The sequence below is a fragment of the Cervus canadensis genome, chromosome 23, assembly GCF_019320065.1.
Source record: "Cervus canadensis isolate Bull #8, Minnesota chromosome 23, ASM1932006v1, whole genome shotgun sequence".
NCBI lineage: Eukaryota > Metazoa > Chordata > Mammalia > Artiodactyla > Cervidae > Cervus > Cervus canadensis.
Window position 1 is genome coordinate 31,193,418 of NC_057408.1, and position 20,354 is coordinate 31,213,771.

Consider the following 20,354-nt stretch of genomic DNA (forward strand, 5'->3'; position numbering starts at 1 on the left):
AAATGATCTTGGAAATTTAAAATAAAAGTCTGTTCCTTCTTATCTCTTCCTCATTATTTCATCTCTCATAATATACTATATTTATTCATACTGATCAGTTCAATATCTTCACAGGTATTGTACTGCAACTGTATGTAGATATGTATTTTCTAAAAAGGTTGTAAATTATATTCATTCCTTTAATACTAACCTAGAAGCAAAAAGGGCCTCTATTATTGCAGGTTATTATTCCTGCCCAAGAGATGACAGGAGAAGCAGAAACTATTTGGAGCTCTGTCTGAATTGCAGTTTTAAGCACATCTGATGTAGTACATGTCTAGAGGTGGCATTTCTAACCTTTTTATCAACTGGGTTCCATGGATCAGAATAAATGATAACAATAGCTCACCGCCTTCTGCTGGACAGATTTGCTACTTGAAAAATGATCGAGGCCCTATTAAGAGAAGCCACACCACCCTAATGGGGAGCAGATCACAGGCCAGGTCTCTCTGGGGCTGTATCTCTCTGTATGAGGGGACGTGACCTTGCCTGTCTTTTTCCCTGGGATCAGTTGAATGATAGACTTCTTTTCTTTCCCTGAATTGTTACAGCAAGAGGAGAGGAAAGATTGCAGCTTTTTTTTTTTTTTTTCTTTTCTTTCAGAAAAGAGACATGGCCCATTTTAACATCCCCATTATTTATGTGTCTGTCCACAAAAGCTCTATTTGAAAAGGCCCCATGGTTTCACAATGAGGACAAGCCCTTTCAAATGCCACTCCACTGGCCCCGGTGTACCTGGGGCTCCATTTTCATACTTGGAATGGCAATGCGTTTACTAAGTGCCCCCAGACCTTCCTAACACTGACCCACCCCTCAGATTTTGCTCTGCTCTTTGCTTTCATGAATCAGATCCTGTCCCTCCTTTTATGTACACATATTGCAGTTCTCCTTCAAGACATAATTCAAATTCTGCATTCCCTCTAAAGTAATCCTTACCCATTCTGACTCACAATACTACCTGCTTCTTTTGAATTCCTGTATATTACTCTGAGGATTCAGTATAGATACTGAAACATTATGCTGCATTCATTCATTTATGGTATAAGAATGAAAGAACTCATCTTGTTCTATTTTATTTTTCTCCCCTTCATCCTCTATCTCCTCCTTCATTTTCCCCATAACTAACCACTTTTTTATGTCTTTCATCCATAAACATAAAAATGTGTGCAGCCACTAAATTTTTAGTGTTAATTTGTGGATACACACACACACACACACATATATATATATACATAAAGTGTATTTTATATATATATATATAAATTGTACTATGCACTATTTCTCATTATCTTTCTTACATATTACTCTACATTAAAACAGTAGAAAAATTAGATATCTAGATGATAGTTACATAGATAGATAGATAGATGAATGAATAGATAGGGAGAGCAAGAGAGAGAGCACACAAGTTAGGAAAAGAGAGAAATAGATATATGAATGGGTAGGTAGTAGATAACAAACAAGCAATAGATAGATAGATGGAAGAAAAATTCATAGACTCATTTCACAGTGCCCGGGGAACTAATGTTGGAGCAGAAAACAATTAAAACCTAACTGTCTTATTCCTCGCTAGTCCTTATTTTAAATTTTAGGCCAACAAAAGCAGTGGATAATCCTTGGCCAAGAAAGGTCCAGTGTTTCTAGGAAAATTACATGACCGAAGGAAAAATGAATGAGTTTTGTTTTTAAGACCATGTTTGCTTAAAGATAAGAACCATTGGACCATCACAGAGAGAACTCCTCTTACCAACAATTTTAGAAAGGTTAGTGTGTGTTTCATCCAGATGTGAATGTGGAATGTTCACCTCTGACTCTTCCTCCATCCTATGATGAAATAAATGCATAAATTCTGAGAAGTTCAGAACTGAGATTGCTTCAAATATGTAAATAACTTTATATAGAGTGAAGACAGTTGTATTAGGACTTTTGTGTACCCTAACCACTTTTGTCTTTGTTTGCCTCTTGTTTTATAAAAGACAACCAACCAATAATATACATTTACTCTGTTGGCATAAGATGAATATAATAATCCAGGATGAATTTGTTATATTAATATATTCACTATTATATTAATTTTTCTTCTGATTTTAAAATAAATTGAAATAAAATGAAACAAAGGATTTTCCTGGCCCCTAAAATTAGACACTGTGCCTACTATGCCCAGTGGAGAAGTCAGCCCAGTGTCAGAGGAAGGAGATGAATTATCTGTCACTCCAACAACTTTAGCAATTCACACTAACACTTTACAGTTTAGGAAACATTTAGGCATTGTCTTATTTGGTATTTACAAACATTCTGTATAATAGGTATTAATGGCACCAGTTTTAGAAATGCTGACATGATAGTTTTATCAGTTGTAGTGCTCTCACAACCAGAAATCAGTAAGCAACATAATTTTATAAGAACTAACATCTTAGTTCTTAAAGGACCAATGCTCCTTCTTTACCCCATTGCAAGATCAGTGTTAGATCCAGAGTTGTTTTTATTTTATGAGTGGTCATCTCATCTTGTCACATTACAGACAAATTAATTTCCCCTTTTGACATAAAGCACAGGCTTTTTCTTCCCTCATATATGCTTGATCAGCCATGTAAATACACATATTTGTCGAATATATGAAGACAAACAAGAAGAGCACTCTTTATGAGCTTACCCTTTTATTCATGACAACTACAACCCTATCACCCTCCAAAAATGGAAATAAAAATTCTAACTTTCCTTGAAAGTGAGTCACTCAATCCTGTCTGACTTTTTGTGACCCCATGGACTATACAGTACATGGAATTCTCCAGGCCAGAATACTGGAGTTGGTAGCATTTCCCTTCTCCAGGGGATCTTCTCAACCCAGGGATCAATCCTAGGTCTCCTGCATTGCAGGCAGATTCCTTAGGAGAATTTATTTTTGAAAAATTGAATGCACCTCAAAGCTTCGAATAGTTATGGTATTGGGTATTTGGGGGAAAAGCCTTTTTTTTAAAAAATATCTGATTTCTCTAAGTACTGTTCCTAAATGAAATAAAAATAGCACTGGTTTGGTTAGTCTTAGAAGTGTGCATAAAAGTGAAGCCCTTCCTGCTGATGGAAAGCAGATCTCTTGTTTTTGTGGAGGGAACTACAAATAGCAGAGTCTCAGGCCTCTGTAATGCACCACACCACTCATCTGTCAAGCTCTATCATTTGAAAATAATGAGCAGCCAAGAATCTGAAAAACTAAATCTATTAAGAATATTTATGCAGGAAAACTATCACTAAACACCTCTATTCACTCATGTAATGAGATTGGCATCACGGTAAAATTCTTGTCTTGTAAGATAATGATCTTATGGCTTTTTCTGGCTCTTAAACCAAAGATAATTGGGTTAATCTCTGCGGGAAGTCCATCTGTTTCCAGTAAACCATTTTAATTGTGGATGACTTTATTTCAGAAAAGTTGAAAAGGTCTTGTCACTTGCTTCCTGATCTTGGGGAATAAAAGAATGGATGTCAAAATTAAAAATGTAGATGTGTGGAAAATAGGACTGCCACAGAGGATTTACCAGTCTCTACATAGTATACATAGAGTGATGTGGGCAATATCATACTATGTTTACTGAGTGCTTTTTGCTAAGGATTTAAACATTAAGTTTTGGTCATTAATATTTGTGCGTCATTCCTGAGACATGGACAGAAAGATGTGTTCATGTTGCATGGGTAACATGAGATTATGCACAGGCAAAGTTATAAAGCTTAAAACATATTGCGTTTGCAAGCCTTCACATATGGTGTCACACGTGTGGTATTTGGCCATATAGCACAATATATTGTGGCATATTCTAATTGTTTCATATTCTAATTGTGAGGATGCAATGTATCTGACTCAATTTTGCAAGCCTATTAAAGGTAAAGTTTAGGTATATGCCTTACCCCTAGCACATATTAGGCGCTTAGTAAGTTTAAATATTTTTTTCTGAGCAATGGATTAATTCATAGTTGATTTAGATAAGCAGAAATCAATTTAAAAATGAAATGAATTTACTTAGTAAGTTAGAAAAAATTCTCAAACACATTGGCCTTAAATTGTGTCTTGTTTTCATACATGCTAGAACATCAAGAATGGAAAGAGATATATAAATGCATTCTTCCTTCAAGATTCTAGGCCTAATCTAGTGGATTTAAACCCCCGTCTGTTAGTAGTAGCGACAACTTATGGCATTGCTATGATGAATGAAAACGTTCCTTGTGTGTCATAAATAGTATGTGTGTGTTTGACTTTTCTGTAGACACTGTTATCAGTATACGATTATGACTATTGAAAGTATCATGCATGGTATGCAGATTTCTGATTGCATACAACATTTTGCTTGATCAAGAAGCAGATTCTGTCCCAGTAAAATTCATCTTTTAGAGTTAGAAGAAATGCTTTGGCCTATATTTCTTATTTACATGTTGGAAATGCATGCTTAGTAAAAGTCATCTGCTTGCTGTCACACAAATAAAAGGTAAGGCTTCCACAAAAAGAAAGTGACAGGGAGCACATGATAGTGACTTTGACTTCACTCATTCAAAATATATATTCATGAGCATCTGCCACATGGCAGGCACTGTCCTAGAAGCAGAATCAGAGCTGTCTCTGCCATTCTCTGTCACTGATGGTCTGAGGAAAGAACCAGCCAGTACTTGGAGTTACACCTATGAGGACACACAGCTCTGACCAGGACCACAAAGGAGAATGACAAGGTACTTAAAGAGTGGGCCATAGAGAGATTTAACCCGGAAAGAATGCTCAGGAATGGCTTCTTAGAAGTAATAATGATTGAAGCAAAATTTGTGCTGGCTACCAGCAGACAGATGGTGTTCAGGACAGTGATGGTTGCAATGCTCCAGAAACAGGGAGCGTTATATGTGGGCGCTTCTTTGATGGAAGGAAGTGGGGCATATTTGAAATACTCTGAAGTGTAGGAACAGAAGATGACTATAGAGATACACAGAAGTCATTCCAAGGCTTAAGAGCATGATAAGGAGTGTGTTCTTTATATTAAAAGTATGAGAAGACCACTGAGCTTTTTTTAAGTAAATTACCAAGTAAACATACATTGTGATAAAGCACACATAACAGAAACTTAACCATTTTAAATTTATGCCAATAGGAAATGGCGACACACTCTTGTGCCTGAAGAATTCCATGGACAGAGGAGCCTGGCAGGCTACAGTCCATGGGGTCACAAAGTCAGGCATAACTGAGCAACTAATACCATACTCCTATATCATTATGTGCATTGACGGTGCTGTGTGATTATCAGCGCTATTCATTTTCAGAACATTATCATCAGAATAATGTTTCAGAACATTATCATCATGTCAAACAGAAACTTTGTTCCCATTAAATATAACTCTCAATTCCTTCTTTCCTCCACCTCTGGCAACCTCCATTATGCTTTCAATCTCTAAAATTTGCAAATTCTAGGTACCTCATATAAGAGGAATCATATAATATTTGTCCTTTTATATCTGAATTACTTCATTTACATTAATGTATTCAAAGTTCTTTCAAGTTTTCCACAAAATGTGGGAATGGAATCAAATGTATGGCCCTGAATTCCTCTTTAGAGGCAGGATAGAAAATATAGGAGACAGATACAGGGACACTTTCTAGAATGGTGTTATGATTGACAGGATGAGAGACCATGTAGTCTTGGATAAAGATATTTAGCAGCAGTGAGAGAGAGAGAGAAATCAGCAGACTGAGGAGATACTTAAGAAGAAATTATGGTCTTACAAGGTTTCCCTGGTGGCTCAGCAATAAAGAATCCACTTGCAATACAAGAGACCCAGGTTCAATCCCTGGGTGGGGAAGATTCCCTGGAGGAAGGCATGGCAACTCACTCCAGTATTCTTGCCTGTAGAATCCCATGGACAAAGGAGCCTGGCAGGCTACAGTCTTAGGGTCTCAAAGAGTTGGACATGAGGGAAGCAACTGAACATACACACATGATCTTACCATGTATTTCAGGGACATGTGGCAAATATAAAGTGCAATAATACTAACTTGTCATAACAATTACAGGACTATGTATGGATACAGGAAGTCAATAGATAGTGATTTAATAAAATTGTACCAGAGGATTGGATAAACAAATCATTATTCAGATAAGAATAATAGATATACTGTGTGCAATTATGAGAGAACAAGATATGGCAGGATGGTCAAATATAAAACTCTTTGATTTAGACAAGACCCATTACAGCTATGAGAGTCCAAGAGAGTCCCTTGGACTGCAAGGAGATCAAACCAGTCAATCCTAAAGAAGACAATCCTGAATATCCATTGTAAGGACTAATGCTGAAGCTGAAACTCCTATACTTTGGCCACCTGATACGAAAGAGCCTGATGCTGGGAAGAAATGAAGGCAGGAGGAGAAAGCGGATGACAGAGGATGAAATGGTTGGATGGCATTACTGACTCAATGGACGTGAGTTTGAGAAAACTCTGGGAGATGGTGAAGGATAGGGAAGCCTGGCGTGCTGCAGTCCATGGGGTCACAAAGAGTTAGACACAACTGAGTTACTGAACTCACAAATCACAACTGAGTTATTAAAAGCTATAGAAATTCTGAGAAGGCAAAAGCAATTTATAAATGGGGAAATCAGGGAAAGCTTCAAAAGAAGGTAGGATGCAGATGACCCTACCATGGTCACAAGGTAGGGTCTGGTGATAAAGAGCTTATCCCAGGAATGACAAAGCCACGGTGTGAAGAAAACGCCACATCCGTCCAAGTACCACAATAAAACTTCAGAAATGGATGAGAACTTTCTCAAGGAAAGAGAAGCAACATTTCCACAGACATTTAGTTAATAATAAATAATGCAGGAGCAGAAAATCAATTTAGTGAAAGACAATCCTTCTTTTATTTTATCCTCAAGATGACCGAAAATGGTAGAAATAGATATTCTTTTGCCCTGAAATGACTCCATGGGGATCAACAGAAATCTTTTAATTTGGAGCAGCAGGCCTAGCTCATTGTGAAGAAGAGTTTCCATTTTCTAACTAAGTTTAATAATGTACTTGAAAGTCCGGGACAAACAGCCAGAAAATAAATGTTTTCTGTAACTGACTGTCAAGGAACTGAATCTGCTTCATGCTGCCGGGAAAATTGTATTAGTATCTGAAGCAACTATTATCAGTAGGTGAAGGAGATAAGTAACGAGGCAGAAAAAGAACAAGAAGAAGACTGGATGTACAAAGCAGTCCATGGTGAGGCAAGACATTGATTGGAAATTCCAGTTGATTACACCGGTTACGGGCAAAGAAGGCAGTGTTTTCTCAGATGTGAACAAGTGACATTTCAAAGCACTTTCTGTGTGTTTGAACTCAGACCTCTCATTGGGCTTTGTGTTGGCACAGAGAGGAGAGAGAGATAATTGCAGGAGGTCAGTTCTCTTCGTTTAAAAAGAAGGCATTTTCTAGTTAGAATTTCTACTTAAGGCTTGATAACGACAGACGAAAATATATTGTCACAACACCATATTTTCCTTTGACTTTGACTACAAGTTTTCCTATAACTTTGTTTGCTTATTTTTTACATTGCATTTACCAATTAGTTAGAACTTATGTCCTCAGTATATAGTTGTAAAAGCGAAGCACCAGATCAGGCAGATTACTAAGGCCACCTCTAGAGAACTGAGCACAGAATACAGTATTATAAGTCAAAGCAAATGGTACAGAAACAAGTGCTGTGGGACTTAAACAGTCACTGTGGACAGATGGGATCGAAGAAAGGTGTTATGAACCGGGTGGACCTTGATGGAATCTTGAAAGGTTAGCACATTCTATCAGAGGTCAGGGATGTGAGCAAAGAAAAATGAGGAAGATAACAATGAGCACTTTTGAAGACCACAGTTCTTTCAGAGAAATCCTGGTTGGAAGAGCAGAATAAAGTTCTATGGAATGAGCTCTGACTCTCAGGTTACAAAGAGAGTATGACTTTATCATATGTAAGTATGCGTGGCCCCAGTGACTATTTTAGAAACCTAGGTATTTAAGAAAAGGGGGTGTTCTAATGTTTAACTTATGGGAAAAGAGTAGGCTAGATGATAATTTCAAGTCAAAGGTCAAAGGGACAAGGTTGGATACTTTAGCTGAGGTCCATGTGTGAAGGAATCATGACCTGATTTACAGTAGGTCAAAGACAGAGGAAGAAGCAAGGGCGGTAGCCATCAGGATACAGACAGCCTCCTCTCTCCTGGTGGACCCCAGGCTCTGATCTCAGACAAGTTAGGCTCAGTCATCTGTGAGAGACTGGCTAGTGGAGTTAGGAATTACAAAGTCAAAACTTGAGAGGACTTCTGTAGGAGGTAGAGAAAAAGTCCACTGCTCAAGCAGAATCATGGGTGCTGCCTCTTGGAATGGTAGCCCTGGAGTTTTGCAATGATAAGGTGCTGGGGGCAGAGGAAGTGAATGTAGGGAGACCAGGAGTGTGGTTAGCAGGCCTATGGTCATTGAGTCAGAGCAGAAGAGATTGATTTGTGATTCAGTCAAAGGCAACAATAGTGCCTCAGGACTTCTTTAATCCCTAGGACGGTTACTAAAAGTCTGCTTTCTTGAGGGGAAACTTACATTTTAGCAGTCCCTTTCCAAGTCATCTTTGTTATTTGAGCACCTACCCAAGGAAGGGTATTAATTCCATAGAAACAGAGTTTGCTGGGTTTTAGACAATGAAATTCTTTCCTGAGAGACAGTGCTGGAAGTGAGGCTTTCTGAATATTCAGAGAGGACTCAAATTATTCTGAAACCTAACTGCACTTTAGAACTGCTTCAATGGCTTTTAAAAAGATGGTAGGACAGAGTCTCCCTGAGCTGATTAAATCTGAATCTTTGGGGGTGGGCAGCATTCCTATTTTTATTTTCATCTTTACTTTTCTAGGTGATTTAAAGGGGCTAACCAAAGGTCTTGATGGATGTTTGCTTCAACATAAATAATTCACATTAGACTCACTTCAGACTCACATGAACCAGTACAGCACATACCTTGAGTAGGGAAAGCAGTTTCCAGTTGTGGGCAGTGAATGATGGCCAGATAAGCTTATTGTAAAGAAGGTCAAGATGTTTTGACACAAGACCAACAGCCCAGAGGGAATTGACACCTGCCTTTTTGAGTCCCTAAGGAGTTGACATAAAGCTAAGGGTAATGTTTATCCAGAACTTAGAATGTTGTCAAAAAGGCAGACTTCTCATGGTTTCTGGCTCTGGGTTCTGCATTTTTAAGAAGCATTGTGTTCTGAGGACTAGTAGTGTCAAGGAATGCAGATGTCCTTGGACACACCCAACTGATGGGTTCTAAGCAATGTTTGAAAGTAGAGTTTTTTAAATGAGATTTTTCTCTGTGTATTTTCTTTGAGGATTCTGAAACCATAAAGTCAGCTTTAAAACCCTTCTTTCAAAATGTGTAATGATACCACTGGGCCTTGAGGTTACATCCTGAGGAGAGGCAGGCACCTTTAGCTGCGGTAGAGTTTACCCAAAAGCTGCCATATCTTTTAAATAAATGATGACTGAAATCCTTGCAGTCCTGAAGATATTAGTAAACTGAGCCCTAAAGAGCTAGCTCTGACCACATTTTTACCTACAGACTTTCACTGAGCACCTCCTGCTTGTAGGGCACAGAGAAAGTCTTCCGATACACCAGTTGTGCAAAACACAATCAGACTCTAAGGGATATTGGAGTCACATTAGAAAGAAAAGCCAAATACAAAAAAAAAAAAAAAAGTAAAAATGTAATTTTTCTAAATTTATATTGCAATATCTCAGATTTAGCAGCTGAGATACAGGTTTTAGTTCTTTTCTGTTTTTTTTTTTTTTTCCCACATTTTATATTAGCCACATTGGACATACAACTTGATCTAATATCCCCTAAAAATATAACTTTTCTATGACTACAACAACAAAATACCTAAGCAGTTTTGAATAACCATAGTTTTAAAATACATGTTTTCATTCATAATAAAGAGATCACAATCTAATGAATCCAGCTAGTAGATTCAGCAGTCTCTAGGTGCACCTGCATTTGTTACAGTCAAAACATCGATGCCAAAAGGGGCTTGTAATTTAGTCCTTGTCTTATTTTGAAATGTGTTGGTTTTATCATATTTATATCATAGATGTAATTTTCCTGCCAAGGAATCAAGGTTTTTATTCTTCTTATTATTTTTATCCACTGCTTATATTCCAGGAATAAAACCCATTGCCTTATAGTTTTTTGTTCCTATTTTCTTTGCTTGTACTTTTTAGCATGCTTCAATCACCTCCGCCTCCCCACAGTTAGTAAATAATCTCCCACATTCATGAAGCCACTTAATGATCAAATATTTTATATTCACTGCCCACTGAAATATAAATCATTATCATTTACCAACTGCTTCAAAGCATGAACCAGCACAGTGCATATGTTGAGCAGGGAAAACAGTTTCCAGCCATGGGCAGTGACCAGCGGCCAGATGAGCGCAGTTTAAAGGAGGACGAGATGGTTGGACCCCAGACTAACAGCCAAGAAGGAGTTGGTACCTGTCGTTTTATTTGTGCCACCAAGGAGTTGATATAAAGCAAAGGATGAACTTACCCAAAACCTTGTTTATCTGATTACCAGAAAATGCCGCCAATCATTTTGAGTTGATTTATCAAATCCTGGATAGTTGCATGGACCTATCAACAAATTTACCTACCAGACAAACCAATCAGACAAACGATGAATCTCAGGAATAAATAGGATGCACACTTTCATGGCTAACTGTGATATCTATTTATATTGAGTTATTAAGGAACAGGATTGAAAATACCTGTGTGTTATGTTATTGTTTAATTTTTGTTTTATATTAGATTTAGGATTACTTCACGTATTGCTATGAGTTGTTCACTGTGAATAACTGAAATAAATTGATTTGCATAAGTATTAGGCAAAGCAAAAACATTTCAAACTTTTTCTCCCATTCTCAAATATCCCTCTCCCTCTCTCTTCCTGCCCCTCTCTTTTCCCTACTTTATACCAGTTCTTTAGTTTCCTGAAAAAGAAATATATACACACACAGGAACATTCACACACACTTACATAAACACATACATTTTTTTTACAGAAAGGAACTTATCTCTAATATGAATCTTCAAATAGTTTTGTTTGTGTACAATACCCTCATTTAGTACCATAGAAACCTACTGAGACTTATGCCAAGCACCAATAGTATCTAGATGGTACGAACATCATATGAATAGCACATAGGTAGCTATATGACTTACCATTTCTGTATCATTTACATATCAGACATCTCATGTACATCATGTACCTTTTCATTTTGGCATTCATTCTGAGAAAGCAATGCTGTGTAATGGAAAGTGTTTGCCTAGGCATCAAAAACGATAAAGTTATCTACATTTGATCTTGGGCAAGTCATAATTCCTGTGATTCTCAGCAACCACATATGTCAGTTTCAACTGACTTGTCTACCTGATGGGATTGCAAGTGAAGAACCACCAATAAAAGAAATAATAATAGGGACATTTTAAATTATTTTTAGGAGATGTTAAAAATAAGTAAATGCACAAATTCATATTTAATGTTTTTAGTGACAAAAGCTTAAAGGGTGATTGTTGATAGAGATACATTTTTGCAGTAAATAGGTGAGCAATCTCAAATTCCATTCCATATGTCCTCACTGTTACATACAGAGTTATTTAATAACACCTCAAAAGGGAGAGAAACATATTTTCTACCTCGTGGCTCTTCATATGCTAGTCAGCTTCTGGTACTACTGACTGAAAGATTCAGATGTCAAGTGCAAGCTCAATGGGAGAGTGTCCCATGAAGTGGACAAGAGGTACCAGAAGTTGTTAAGCACACGATAACACTTGAGAACCTTGGTCCAAAGCATGAACCCTGGAGTCAGTCATTTGCTGATACCCTCACTACTATCTGAGTTTTGGGATTGTTAAAGAAAATGGAAGGAGATGAAAGCCCTTCAGTTACACATTAAGCAAGCATAAATTGAGCACTCTCTGTATACACAGAACTCAGACAGGATACCAGGGAAGGTGTAGTGATCACCCTGCCTAGAAGGAATAACGTCAACTCAAAATTTGCTTTGGCTGTCAAGACTGATGATTTCAGATACGTACTCAGAGACTATGAAAAGGCTATCACTTCTATAATGAGTCTCCCTGAGGAGAACAAAGCAAACTTCCCAAAGGGATATGAACATGGCTTGAGTCAGCAAGGAAAAAAAAGATGGGTTTGAGATTTTTATATGATGGTTAAGGAGTGGATCCAGAGTAAAGGTTCCCATGTGTGGGCAAAGGCAGAAGTTTGAATGATTTGGAAAAAGAAGGTAGAACCTGACTTTTCTAATCAGTTTCCCCAGATGCAGGGTCAAATGAGGAGGAGAGAAAAGTGAGGCTTCAAAGCTGCCAGTCATCAAAGATCAAACAGTGAAGTTAGATTCCTTTATAAATATTTAAATCCTATGGGCAAGAAGTCTTTAAAATGTAATGGCGTCACTGTAAATCACGGTTAAAACTTTAACAAAGAAAAAGAGTGCAGTTAATATCAAGTAGTCATAATTCTATTAATTTTGAAGTATGTTTCAGATAATAGGCAACATAGGGACTTTGAAGATAGCCAAATTGTGAACTAGAGTAATCATAAATATTCTTAAAAGTTGGTAAATTAGACAGGGCTTGAAACATGGTTAGGATTTGGTAAGGCTGAGAAGACAGGGGAAGATTTTTCCAAAAAAATGCCCTTCTCAGTTTCTCCTGAAACATACTTAGTTTGTTCACATCTTTGTTTTAAAGCTCTAAGTATATACATACACATAAAAAAAAAAATCAGCTTTAAGTTTATGATAGAATGAATATATGGCCCACCCTGTATAGAATGTTCAGACAGAAACAAAGAAAAATATATCTTAACTTTGGAATTGGGTGGTTATTATTTTTTATTATTGCTTCCTTTTCTTCTTCATTCATTTTCCCTTTGCATGTTTGTTTGGCAATTCTCACGGTTAGGTGGGAAGGTAGATAGGCATAGATGTCCAGACCATAAAGCAGCTTTCCCTAGGGTCAAAGCAAATCACTGCATAAATCAACATACATGAGAATTTCACAGTCTCTCAGCCTCAAGAGGACTTTTGCAAACTGACATGCTGGAGCTTTTCAAGTTGCCTTTGTATAGTGTTCAGGGTATTTTCAGCATTACTCCCTCACTACTTCCTACAGAAATGTTAGAAAACTTCAGACGACAGCTTTTCCTTTGAATTTTTTGGATATTTTTCCACCTACAGATTTGTTTTTGAATCTTGATTGCCACAAGCAGCCTTATATACTGGATTGCCAGAGCCCAGGGATAGTACACCCCCAGTCTGCCAAATAAGAATAAGGTTTTGTTGAAGAAATCTGGTCACCTCGCCTTACCTTAAAAGCAGGATTTGGAACGATCTCAAAGATTTTCCCTTTTCTCAAAAACTGGGCCCACAGGGTCTTGAACAATTTGTAAAACACAACAAAAGGAATGAAGATAAAAAATCTTTATACCCTCTGGCAGTGTTGTATGCATTCATACACGATTTCAGTGGGCATTCTATAGCTCTATGGGAGAAGCTGAGTTGTGAGGAGAGGCTTTCCTTGCATTTCTGTTAGTTTTGTTTTGTTTACATATGTGTGTGTTTGTTTGGTTATTTTGACAGAGCAGTTCCATTATTTAGGTGTTAAAGTGAAAAAATAAAGGTATCAAAAAATTGTAGCTTAGTTTGTTTTAGCTTAGATCATTGGGACAGTGAGGCAAAATAGTAATGGCATTCATGGAAATAATGGATTCCAGGAGTTAATCAGGTTTTCTCCTGTTGATAGGAAAGTGTTTCATTTCTCAACTCTTGGTGACTGACAACACCTAAAGCTGTTTGCCTCACTTCGAAGAGTGTCTATAGAAGTGGTAAAAGTCATTCAACACAAATTTTTTGGCACTTGCTCTTTGCTCTTGATTCTATTTGCTATTCTACTTTCTCAGAATATGGAATTAAATAAAAGTTTTGTTTTGTTTTGTTTTTTTCTTCAGGAAGCTCCCAATCTAGTGCGAAAAATGGGTTTATAAACAGTGACAAAATAGTTTGATAAATGCATTGAGAAATATGGTTCAGTGTGTTTTGGGGTTGGGGGGACTGATAATAAAGAAATTTTATGGAAATGATGTGCCATTCACATAGGTCAGAGAGATGGTTACCAAAGAACTCATAAGCAATAAAACTCTGCATGTTTTATTGATGATATCCAATTTCCAGTTTTCTAATTTCTAAGTGAGTACTCTTTTTAACAAACTTTGCTTCAATCAGGAAATAATCATTGGAATAGAGAAAAAGACCAAGATACAGAGACACGAGCCAGGGTCTACTTAAGGAGATGTAAGTCTAGGTAATTTGATCAAGTGGAGAGTTTAGAATAAACAGTGACCTCGTTATGGCAGTTTGGTGATAAGAACATCAGAAATAGTTTCTAATCAAGTGATAAAGTGTACAAAATACAATTAAATAATGAAACAATAGAATATAAAATAGCAATATGCTATAAGGCAAATGATAATATTATAAGTCCTGACCATACTGATAAGAATATTCAGTAGAGATGGAGAGACTCACAATGAATCAAAAGTGGGAAAAAAAAAATTAAAGGAAGAAGAAATTGGCAAAGGAGTTAACTGTGGGGAGTAGGAATACTTTATTTTCAGAAATAGTGGCAAGGGTAACATGTATGCTGAGATTTCTAAATAAACAAGATGGAAAGAAATGGAGTTCATGTTGGGAGGTATAAATACTCTTAGCAAGTTTAGCAGTAGAGGCATCTTCTAAGATTAAATTGTGTGAAGGGTGTATGTTAAGACTGGGAAGATTGGAAAATGTTTGGAATATCTACTATAAGGAATGGGGGGAAAAAGAGATGAGTAAAATGCCTGAGGGGTAACTGAAGATCCAAGCCAGAATAGATAACATGGATGAATAATAGAGCCAGTCAGTGTATTGGATATCTACAATTATATCATACCAGAAGCAGAATATATGAGAATAGGAAATACATGTTTTGGTTTAGAACATTGTTTTGGGCTAATGAGAAAAATTACTGAGTGTGTGTGTGGGGAAATAATGATAGTTACACAGGTGGATTTCTGAGAAAGCAAGTCTAGGCTCTAAAAAAGAAATGATCCAAGTAGTTGTGACTGGGGGATAGAAATTGTGAGTTCTTTAGAAGACAATAGTAACTTAAGAATGGAAATGCGTGTATGTTGGAATAATCATAATATTTATAATAAAGACAATGATATAACATAAACAAAATATCAGTAAAACATAGGTGGCAAAATGTCTCGGAAATGTTGACAGAGTCACAATTCAGTTAAGTTCAATTCAGTCACTCAGTCGTATCTGACTCTTTGTGACCCCATGAACCACAGCATGCCAGACCTCCCTGTCCATCACCAACTCCTGGAGTTTACTCAAACTCATGTCCATCAAGTCGGTGATGCCATCCAGCCATTTCATCCTCTGTAGTCCCCTTCTCCTCCTGCCCTCAATCTTTCCCAGCATCAGGGTGTTTTCAAATGAGTCAGCTCTTCACATCGGGTGGCCAAAGTACTGGAGTTTCAGCTTCAACATCAGTCCGTCCAGTGAACACCCAGGACTGATCTACTTTAGGATGGACTGGTTGGATCTCCTTGCAGTTGGATCTCCTTGAGAAGACTCTCAAGAGTCTTCTCCAACACCATAGTTCAAAAGCATCAATTCTTCAGCACTCAGCTTTCTTTATAGTCCAATTCTAACATCCATACATGACCACTGGAAGTTAGAGTGGAAAATTTAACTCAATTTTATAAGGACTTTAAAAGGCAAACAACGCAAATATAGGTGTATATAATTTAAATCGTAGAGCCAATGCCCCTGATCTATGAGATATAACTATCTTGTAGTCAACAAACACATTATTTTGTGCATATGAAAGGTTTAAAATCCATCATGTGCTTGGTCAAACTGGAAATCTTGATACATTCTTGAAAGTAGAGGATAACAGTCTAAATTCTCTGATGATGATATTGCTGTGCAGACATAAATGAACAATCACCAAATGAATTTAACCACTTTTTAAAAAAGAATATTTAAATTTATTTATTTTTAATTGAAGGATAATTGCTTTACAGAAAAATGTCCCTTTTTGCCAAATATCAACATGACTTAGCCATAGGTATACGCATGTCCCCTCCCTTTTGAACCTCCTTCTGATCTCCCTCCCTGTCACACCCTTCTAGGTTGTTATAGAGCCCCAGTTTGAGTCCCCCAAGCCATACAGCAAATTCCCATTGGCTATCTATTTTACTTATGGTAAAATAAGTTTCCATGTTAATCTCTGCATGCATCCCACCCTCTCCTTCCTCTTCCCCACCATGTCCATAAGAATGTTTTCAATGTTTGTGTCTCCATTGCTGCCCTGCAAATAATGTCTTCATTACCATCTTTCTAGATTCCATATATATGGTATTTGTTTTTCTCTTTCTGACTTCACTCTGTATAGTAGGCTTTAGGTCCACCCACCTCATTTGAACTGACTCAGATGTGTTCCTTTTTATGGCTGAGTATATTCTATTGTATATATGTACCACAGTTTCTTTATCCATTCACTGCCAATGGACATCTAGTTTGCTTCTATGTTCTAGTTATTGTAAATAGTGCTGCAATGAACACTGGGGTATATGTGTCTTTTTGGATTTTGGTTTCCTTTAGGGTATATGCCTAGGAGTGGGATTGCTGGGGTATATGGAGGTTTTATTCCTACTTTTTTAAGGACTCTCCACACTTGCCTTCCATAGTGGCTGCATCAATTTACATTCTCACCAAAATTGCAAAAAGATTCCCTTTGCTTCACACCCTCTCCAGCATTTATTGTTTGTAGACTCTTTGATGATGGCCATTCTGACTGGTGTGAAGTGATATCTCATTTATTTTTGATTTGAATGTCTCTAATAAAGAGAGATGGTCGTATATGATAAGCCCACAGTAAACATTATTTTCAATGGTGAAAAGCTGCAAACATTCCCTCTAAGATCAGGAACAAGACAAGGGTGCTCTTACTGTCTTTGTTTTATAGAAGGGAGCTAATTCAGATTCAGTGACTTTTCCTATCTCCCTCAGTAGATGAAGGGCAGGACCATAATCTCAAAGACATAGTTTAGGGTCTGCTTTGTTCTGCAAGAACTGCCTTGGGTTCTGAGTACGCTTGCATCCAGGCTGCAGACTTTATCCTTCCATGACTGGTGAAGTGGCTCAGCAGTTTATTATTCCTCCTACTATTGACTTCAGTCAGAATGCCCCCCATCGGACACCAGCACAGTTACCCTGATACTGGTCAGTATGTTTCTGTTAGTCAAATTGGCTGATCCCAAACAGAATTAAAGGCAAATCATACAAGACAAAATGCACAGGGTGCCAAAGAAGAATGCGAAGGAAAGTGAACTGGGGTGATTTTAATACACTATGGACCTATGGCAACCCACTCCAGTATTCTTGCCTGGAGAATCCCATGGACAGAAGAGCCTGGTGGGCTACAGTCCATGGGATCGCAAAGAGTCGGACACGACTGAGCGACTTCACTTTCACTTCACTTTATGGACCTATGATCTTGGGAGTTGCACAAATGAACACGTTGATGGAGCAGTGAGCAATGAGTAGTACTCACCCCAAAACAGTGTTGCCCCTTAGATAAGAGTGGTGGTACAGGGGTGGCAAACATTTGAATCAGCAGTTAAAAGCTTTTATTAATTGATTCAAAATATATTTCATATGCACTCACTGTACATGCCATTCTTGGCTACTAATTCCTCAAATACATATATTTCTTGCCCTTGTGGAGTTGAAAACTGATAAGGGGGAATAGAATGCAAGCAAACAGGGAGAAAAATAATGAAATTGTCTTCTGGTACTGACTGCTATGCTGAAAATCAGCTAACACTTGGACAAACTTTAGGTCATGAAATTCCTGAGAGGTTGCTGAAGTTTTCCAACTGTATATTTTCATCAGCAGAAAGAAAATAATAATATTAGCTGTGTGAACTCTATTATGGTCCTGATAAGGTAGGTGTGAAAGCATATTTAAAGAAAGTAATATCTTTATTAATGAAAGTGATAAGTATTAGTGGTATTATTTTCCAGACAAGCAAAGATAAATATGTTTGAGCATTTCAAGTTGTTATTTGAAAGCCATGTAGTGATAGAATCTTCTTTTTTTTTTTTTTAATTTAGGGAATAAGCTAATTACTCTTAACATTATAATATCACTGTGGGATCATTACAAGATCATCATATGGAAAAAAAAAACCATTGTTGAGCAAACTATATATATTTAGCAAATATTAAAATAATTAAATGATTTCATCATGATCCTTTAGTGATTTTTGTAATTATTGTTCTTATTTCTTTTGCTTTAAAATTTGGCCATATAAGAGGTAAAATTAATTGCTCCATGAAGAGAAAATGAGAGAAGGGCTAGAGGATAAGGGTAGAATTTAGACTAATTGCCAGTTAATGTGTCCATGTAGTTCACAAAGAATTGAAAACAGTTTTAAGAAACCCTTATTCATGTCAGCTCGCTCTAATTGGTAGTAAAACAATCCACATATGGAAATGAAATTAGAAACCCAGGGGAAAAAAGTCAAAGCTAAAATGAAAGCAAATTGCATAGCAAACATTACTTACATTATGATATCAAATAAGGGAAACAGTACAATAAATGAAATAACATGAGCAAAAGGAAGAAATTTGACTTCTATTTGTATGCCCAAACTTCTTTTACTTAGATTCAAATCTGAAGGTCTAACTTGTGACCCTTCTGAATTGCTCATTTCCCTTTCCCATTAGTTTAATTGACTATATCTTAAAAGCAAATATCATTTTTGTAAATAGTTTGATGAAAATAATTGTCTCATTATAGTCTTCCAATAATATCTTAATAGCATCCTCAGATGAAAAACAGAATATTATAATGAGACCACAGGACAGAACAAAAAAGATGTCATGTTTGTTCTCCTAACTAATATTTAGGGTAAATATTTGGGCAAATTTTAAGCCATAAAGTTCTAGAATTTAAAGAAACTATTAAATTGTTCCCTCAAAGGAGACTATTTTTTTTTTTTTTACTTTACATGATATAACAAGCCTTATCTGATAACAAGGCAGGAGATGGACACTTCAGTTACCTTAGCTCCTAAGGATAAGGACATATGCCTAAAATTATTGTTGTATGAGTAATAATTTATTATATGATAATAAGACCTCAAATCAAAGTATTATTTTATGTATTAACAACACACAGTACTTTCTCAGGGGCTTCCCTGGTGGCTCAGTGGTAAAGAATGTGCCTGCCAATGCAGGAGATATGGATTCAGTCCCTGATCTGGGAAGATCTGATATGTGATGAAGCGACTAAGCCTGTGCATCTGTAATCTAGAGCCCAGGAGCTGCAACTATTGAAGCCTCCAAGCCCTAGAGCCAGTAAGGGAAGCCACTGCAATGAGAAGTCCATTCACCTCAACTAGAGAAAAAAGCCCATGCAATTATGAAGAACCAGCACAGCCAAACATAAATGAATGAAATTATATGAAAAAATCAAATATTTAAAGCCGGAGTCAAGATTTATAAAAAAAAAAAAAACTTTCTTGTATATATGTGTTTTTCAAAATATTTTTAAGTTTTAAGGTAAACTATAGATTGCACTGGAGAAAGAAATGGTAACCCACTCCAGTATTCTTGCCTGGAGACTCCCATGGACAGAGGAGCCTGGTGGGCTGCTGTCCATGGAGTCACACAGAGTCGGACACGACTGAAACGACTTAGCAAGCATGCATAGATTGCACAAATTTAAAATTAATTTCTATACCCCAAACTGGAAAAAGTATCACAGACACTGTACTAATACTATTGCTTTTTTTTCACTTGAGGCTTGACCATATATTGCTTTAAACTATTAGATTTTTTTCTGATCCTTTATAATCATCACCATTTTCCCCAAAATGTTTATTATTAATACCAATTAATTTAAAGGTTTTTATTATTTATATTTGCCCAATTTTATTTTAAAACAAATTTTATTGTCTTCAGTCACAAAGGAATATATTGTTGTTGTTTGGTCACTCAGTCATGTCTGACTCTTTGCAACCCCATGGACTGCAGCATGTCAGGCCTCCCTATCCTTCACCACCTCCCAGAGCATGCTCAAATTTATGTCCATTGAGTCAGTGATGGCATCCAACTATCCCAACCTCTGT